Here is an 8053-nt window from a genome sequence, read left to right on the forward strand (position 1 = left end):
TAATCAATTTCACATCTAACACTCTTTTCAATTCTCAAACAACAATTTCCAGCATAGTACATCAATTATACAACACTTACACAACAACCCATAAATTTCCAGAATTCAGACAACTCGTACTACCCTTAAATAATCATTATTCTGTATTGATATAGACACTGAAATTCAATTCCGTTTCTTCCATTAAAAACTAGACTCGAATACGAATCTATCCATATAAATAACTCCTTCTAATTCATTAAGTACAATTTATGGTGAATTTTCAAAGTTCACCAACAGAATCTGTTTTGTACAGAATTCTGCTGTCCGACTTTTCTGACCTTTCCTCAGTTAAAAATTCATATATATTTGTATACAACTTGAAATTGATCCCCGTTTATTTTAAACAAAACTAGATCCATATATGAACACAATAGATAAAAATAGCTTCCAAATTATTTTTATATATTTTCTGGTGAATTTTCGAACCTACTGCCAGAATCAAAATCCAAACTGTTTTCTTTAACTTCATTCTTAGGTTCATCAATTCTTACAACCAATTCTTTAAAATCACTTAACACTTCAAAACCCATAAAACACAAGAATCAAAATCCCCTTCATCAACTCAAGATAGATTTGAATATGAAACCCTAGTAATATTCATGTCAAAATGTAGAGAATTGAAAGTAGAATATTTTTCCTAACCACACTTAGTTAAATTCTCAAGAAATAGCTTCAAAATTGAAACTAAAAATGCTTACCTTTCTTGCTTGAATGTGCCGGCCCTTGGAGGAAGAACATGAGCTGAAATGTTCCCCCATTATAGATATTCTAATATTAATTCATCTAGCACATGGCTTAATATAAATTATAATGGAATTGTTTATTCAACACCATAGGAAATCCCATTTTTGCCCTTAATGAATCTCCATAATCACCATAAAACCAAGCCATCTGATTATTATCATATTACAAAGTCAAACATAAATTATTTTGTCTTTGACTTCCGAAATTCACCTTGAATTTTCAAATCTTGCGTTTTAGTCACTAAATTCCATTGTTTCGGTTAAATCTGAAAAATTGCACATTTCCAAACAAACTTTCTCTGATCTAAAATATTACAATAATATTTCCAACCATTTTATAACATCCTTCCAAATTTTTGTAACATTCCAATTCGATTCGAATTTCCGATTCCTTATCGGCTTTAACCCTTTCTAATTTTTCTTTACTAAAAATTCCAAATTCCAAAAATATGATTTCTATAAAACTCCACTCTCAAGAGTAAACCATCATTTATGGAATAAAAATCTTTTTAGGAAATTTATCACTTAATTCCCTAAACTTTTCCCAAGTTTTATACTTTGACCATCAAACTTTCAAAAATTTTCATTTTGGTCATTGTCTAAATTTTTGGGGTATTACAGTAATGGCTGGTGAAATGTTAGAAATCTCCATCAAACAGGGAAACATTGAGGGACATGAATCCTACAAGAAGCCATAATCAAGAAATAAGGAAGGTGAGGTCAATAACGCTACTACCTCACAACCAAAGTCAAATACACCATCAAAGCAAATTGACCAATCCCAATGACGTATCAAGAGTCCTTTCAACAACTTTATGATAGCCATATGGTATCTCCATATCCAGTGGATCCTCCGAAAGCACCATACCCTAGGTGGTATGATGAAAGTGGACATTGTGAATATCATGGTCGTGTCCTGGGGAATTCCACCAAAATTGTCCTGTATTCAAGAGGATATTCTAAAGACTCCGAGACATAAATCACATTCACTTTAAAGATTTGAACGTGGTGCAAATTTCTAATAATGACAGGAGTTAATGAAGTATGATACAGAGGAATTTAATGGGTTCAGACTTGTCCATGAGGTTGTGTTGCTAAAAATATGTCTTGTTTGAATTTGTTATTTTTATTAAATAAACGATATTTCTTTGACTCTAAACAATGAAGCATTTTTTATTTCAGTGAATATCGAATATAGTAAAATGCACATGTAAAATTGAGTTTATAGCCCTCAGACATATGACTAGGTCAAACCTTCTGAAAAACAAGATTCACTTACCATTAACACATTTCACCCAAAAATAGAGATAACATTTTCCTCCGCACAAAGAGGTCATCAAATACTCGGGAGGTGGACAATATAAAACATTTTGGTACATGACATTATAAGACATGTTAGCTTGTATAGCTATTGAGGACGTTCTGTGACGATATACAGTCTTCACAAATGGAATGGTGGAATAAATGAAATTGGCTTAGATCAGTTGCTTGGAAATTGAACTCTAAGGATGAAATTTCATGACTTTGACTGACACTCAGACTATAACAGATTCTTCTTGATGTTAGAAAATCTTAAAATAAAAATCTCAAGTAATAATTGGTACTAATGAAAGTTAATTTTAACAATACTAGGGGCACTCCGCTAAAAGTAGTAGGTTGTTAACCTTCTGAGGTAATGTCTAAAGCAGTTATGAAGGTAATTTCCAAGATTTATGAAGTTATTTTTGTTCGAATTTTTCAAGTCGAATACGTTTTGACACTTGAGCCCTTTAATTAAGGGTATTATGCTAAAGTAATGGGCCAAGTTAATTGTCCAAACTTTATGAATACAAGTATATTCAGATCATGACACTAGTCTCTATGCTTCGAGATGAATCTCCCAGCAAAATCTAAAGCGAGAACATCAAGATTAACAAAGTATAATTTAAAGAAAGATGGTAAGGCCTGAGATAAATGTGGACTTGATATTAAATTTCGATGAAAGGTGGAATAAAGGAGTCAAGAAACATATGTTATAGTCGATTACACAAAAGCACTCAGGGGTTTTATTTTTATATCAATATTTCTATGCTATCTCTGGTTAAGGAATCTATGAAGCTTGAACAAATGGTAGACTCTTGAGAACTGAAACATAAATGCTCTCTAAGAAGTTTTGCATTAAAATGTACCAGTTACATTATTTTGTCCGCTTCCCATTCCAAAAACATTCACAAATCCTATGAATTCTCAATGATAAAAACCAAAAAATATATAACATTTTCTCCCCTAGATCACCTATGGATCTTAAAACTTGTCAAAGGGATATAATTTTGAAACATACATGTGTGATTTATTTATTTGACATTTAGTGAACTGATATTCTATTTAAATTGCTTTGAAATCATTTTTACACCAAATTTTTCAAGGAAATACATTATTCAAACAAGACATGTTTTTCTGAAGAAGAATTTGAAGCGAAGTGGAACATCTCTAGAATACCTATTTTTTGTCACATGATGTGGTTTATAGCAAAGCCAAACCTAATGCTAAGAAAAAGAAGTGTCTCTCTTTACTATGAAGATGGTCGATCAGTTGATGGTAAGTTTGTTGGAATGACAAATTCTATCTTAATCATACACACCCACTACATATATTGAGATATATTCAATAACAGTCTTTATAGAGAAACCAATTACATAGCTGTTTAACTGCATCAAAACATACAACAATATATGTTGGGATAGTATTGATCTCAAGTGTGAGGATCATACATATAGTCATCACAATGAGCAATGTTATGTCTGTCACATAATAATAAAAGACATATGCTCATGGTGGGTCAATCCAATACATTATTCTCTAACAATATAATCATGCATCAATTCTGACATCTCCATGTCAATGAAAACTCATTGTCATCAATTAAAAACATGTTATTCTTAAGCTATTATTATTGTCCATGCCCTAATAAAACTTGACTATGGATATTTTAATAATAACAATTATGTCATTAAATGGACTTTATTATCTTCCAGTTTATGTTAAACACATATACATGACTGAAAATAATAGTTGCAATGCCTTTATTCAATAAAATCAGTAAATAAATGTATTACCATCATCATATGATTGGTCTTTGGGCATACTCTAACAATGAGGAGAAATTTGTTCACTATCAGATCCCTCCTAAAGTATGAGTTTATTGTTGTACTTGAGGAAGTTAGCCCTGATGGTAATGACAGGCCAAACGAGAGCAAAATGAAGAGAGAAAGACATTATTATAAGACACATTGGAGGAGGTTTACATTTAAGCTTTCAAGTCATGCTAGGAAACCTTTCACTGAATATTGATTTTTCAACCACGATGATGATTCAACCATGAGTACAAGAATAATGGATTAAGTGAGCAAATGTACAAATATCAAATATTCACCATGAAGTTGTCAACGATGGGGCAAGATCGACTCCAAGGACGAGATCAACAGACAAAGAATGAGACTCCGTATAAGAAATAAAACAAGAATTGAGGCAATTCATTTTGCATACATCTTAGACACACTTAAGAGCATCACATTTGTCATTTTACACATACATAATTTTTGCATCTTTAGAGTCAAGTTTCAACTTTATGATAAATGATACTCGATTCAAAAACGTCTTGAAAGATCGATGGCGGTTTAACTTAACTCAACAGTGAGGAGATACACCTCAACCAACTTGACATGTAGAAGGATTGATAGACCTTGAAGTCAACTTCAACTCCATGATAGAGGATGTTGGGTTCGAGAGTCAATTCAAAAGTGACTACGATCTAGCTTAATTTAATGGCGTTGAGCTAGTTCCAAATTAAAGTTTGTAAGCCAAATTTCAATTCCATGATAGAGGATATTTGGCTGACAGAATATCTCACTTGGCTTTCCCGTGAAGGGGAGTCATCCAAGGAGCATCTCACTTGGTTTTGACTCACGAAGGGGAACCACTTGAATATCATCTCACTAGGCTTTCCCGTGAAGGGGAGTTATCTTCTAGTCAAATCTCTTCGAATTTAATCTCAACTCCACAATGAAGGATGCTTAACTCAGCATGGAGGAGCTAGTTTCTAATTAACGTTTTCAGGCTAAATCTCAACTTCATAACGAAGGATTCTTGACCCAGAAATGCATCCATAACTGACTGCATTTTTGTTTAACTCAGCGACGAAAAGCCATCTTCTAGTTAAATCACTTTAAAGTTAATCTCAACTTCATGATGGAGGATAATGGGTTCGAAAACCAATTTGGATTCGGCTACATTCTAGCTTAGCTTAAAGACAGGGAGCTAGTTTCCAATCAACGTTTTCAGGCTAAGTCTCAACTTCATGACAGATGATTCTTGACCCAGAAATGCATCCAGAACTGACTATATTTTGACTTAACTCAACGTCGTTAGGCCATCTTCCAACAAAACCTCTTCGAATTCAATCTCAACTCCATGAGAGAGGATATTTGGTTCGAATTCAATCCAGAACCGACTATATTCTAGCTTAACTCAGCGGTGAGGAGGTAGTTTCCAGTCAAAGTTTTTAGGCAAAGTCTCAACTTCACGATGAAGGATTCTTTTCCCGAAAGCACATCCAAAAATATATTGTAATTTGGCTTAACTCAGCGGCGATGAGCCATCTTCCAGTCACATCTTCTAAAGTTAGATTTCAACTCCACAACGGAGGACATCTGACTTCAAGAAAAGTCATCTATAACATCAATTCAGATTTTAACTTCACGATGAAGGATACCAAGTTCGAACAAATTCCAGTTCAGTATAAGTTTGATTAAATTCCTGAAGAAAAGCTAGACTTCTCAACATCAGAAGAACGAAATCCATTTACTTCAAGAACCAAATGAAAATTTGTGTCCTTTTATCTTCATCCTATTGTCGTTACACGATAATGGACAAAAATGGGCAGCTGTAGACACTTATTTTCATATGGGACTTAAAGGGTTTTTATTACAATATTTATATTATATAGTATATATGATAATATATAAATAATTTTAAAAAATATATATTATATAGTTTTTGAAAATATATAATATATATAACTTTTGAAAACATATTTTATAGTTTTTAAAAATATAATACATATTATATAGTTTTTAATATATATATATATATATAGTATACATATTATTATTATTATTATTATTATTATTTTCTTTGTATTTATTTATCTCATTTTGTATTCAGGTCGAGTTTTTAATTCAAGTTCAAATCCAGTTCGAGTGAAATCCAAATTATGGTCCGAATCCAAGCATCGATCCATCCCAACAAATGTGTAATGAATGAGGCCCAAGGCACAAAGACCTGTTTGCCTGTAGAGGAACCTCAACCCAAATGTATTAGGGTTTTATCTTTAATCATTGGCATCGCAAAGGTGATAACCATCAGATCAAGAAGTAACCAACAGATGATATCAAGATAGATTAGGCTTACAAAACCATAGAAATATGAGATATGCGCAGCCAGGTATGGTCTGTTGGATCTAACCCAATCCAATCACAAGAAATAATTTCAGAACCTTCCAGAATCACCAAAGGCCTCCCATATGGTATGTGAAGACCACACGCCAACTAGAACATCACTTCTAGGATTCCCGACCTCGATTTGTGGATGAACAACATTGGAAAAGTTTTCCAGAATACAAAGTCAACACAGAACATCACCAAATCAAAACCAAAAGGAGCAACAGAATCAAATCTCAAGCAATATGAAATAAAACCAAAACACCAAATCCAAACCGGAGTAGGAAAATCAAGTCGAATCAAAAAGGGGAATAAACCCCTCGAAAACTATCGCTGAGTTTGGTATAGGAAGGTGGCAACTACTTTGCGGGGAAGTAAATTTTCCTCCACGAGCATGCTATAAAACCTACAAAAAAAAGAGGCATCAGGGGGAGTTTTTGAAGAGAGAAAAAACACCATATAAATATGAAAAGAAAGAGAGCACTTATCTTGGTGTCTCAGTACTGTTGTGAAGAGCTGAGCGCCACCAGAAATCGAAGCGTCGTCAAGAAAAAAAGTGAGGAAGCTGAACGCATTCGGCTTAGATCTACGCCGAGGGGTTGCTATTTGGTGATTTTGTCGACAGGGTTTGCTTGACGGTGGAAAAGGTTTTTAATTGGGGTTAGGGTTTAAGTCTCTGGCTACCGTGGGTGGTGGCCGGAGCGGTGATAAAAGCAACATAATTTGCGGCATTTATAAACGGGGGGTTCTTGTGTAATTACAACATAATTAAATTCTCTATTTTACCATCTCATTTCAATTTTGTCCTTTTTTATATTTAATAAATTGGTACTGTAATTCATTTTTTTTGTTTTCCAACACTTTATTAACTTGTTTTCTTATTTCATTTTTTATTATATATTTTACTTTTAATTTTTAACGTTAATTTTATCTATTTCTTTAAAAGGGATCCAATTAAAATATGAAGCTCGTTGAAGGTAAATAACTTGAATCAAATCTAAATTTCTATTTAAATTTATAATTTTTGCAATTAAGACAACTCGGTAATCGTGTGGTACCAAAAGGGTAATTTGTGGGTGTTCATCATTCCCCAATTGCAAGCGGCTTTCTAATCCAACAATTCTCTGGTAAGACGCAGAATTAGTATATTGTAAGTAGGTTTCCAATATATTTGGGTGCGATCATACCAGCACTAATGCACCGGATCCAATCAGAACTCCGCAGTTAAGCGTGCTTGGGCGAGAGTAGTACTAGGATGGGTGACCTCCTGGGAAGTCCTCGTGTTGCACCCCTCTTACTGCCGGAGGTCTTCCACGGAAGTTACTCTCAACCTGGCGTTGGGGGTAGCCTACTACCCTACCTCCCCCTTACCCCATACATATGGGAATTGGGTTTTGTTGTTGTTGTTGTTGTAAGTAGGTTTCCAATCTACCTAATTCAAAAATGATCGGTGGAGACCCCATCGCATGATTTCAAGTCGAAACGCGAACATGGGGCTACCCGAAGGACTGTTGCGACAGATCAAGTAAAAGCTTAGCGAGGCTTATATTTTGAAGACTTTCAATGAGTCAAACTTATTTATATTGTCATGATATTTATTTCATTCATTATATCGTTGACATGTTTTAAATATGTCAAACATTGAATATCTATAAATGTATTTGGTCACTAACTTATACCTGTTGTTATGCCATGAACGTTATTTCGGGTATGAATTGCCCAACGTTGAAGCATATTAATATATTTACATGGATGAAATAATTTATAGACTATATACCCAAGTATGTCATT

At 33.7% G+C, this 8053-nt stretch overlaps 1 non-coding gene across 1 annotated transcript; it reads left to right on the plus strand.

Annotated features, from left to right (window-relative positions):
* The first annotated feature begins 7435 nt into the window (after nt 1-7435).
* On the plus strand, nt 7436-7554 carry LOC120136979. The gene has a single exon (XR_005517395.1). It is a non-coding gene; the product is annotated as a 5S ribosomal RNA (ribosomal RNA).
* Nucleotides 7555-8053: the final 499 nt, after the last annotated feature.

This window comes from Hibiscus syriacus, unplaced genomic scaffold, assembly GCF_006381635.1.
Source record: "Hibiscus syriacus cultivar Baekdansim isolate YM2019G1 unplaced genomic scaffold, ASM638163v2 tig00110641_pilon, whole genome shotgun sequence".
NCBI classification, from domain to species: domain Eukaryota; kingdom Viridiplantae; phylum Streptophyta; class Magnoliopsida; order Malvales; family Malvaceae; genus Hibiscus; species Hibiscus syriacus.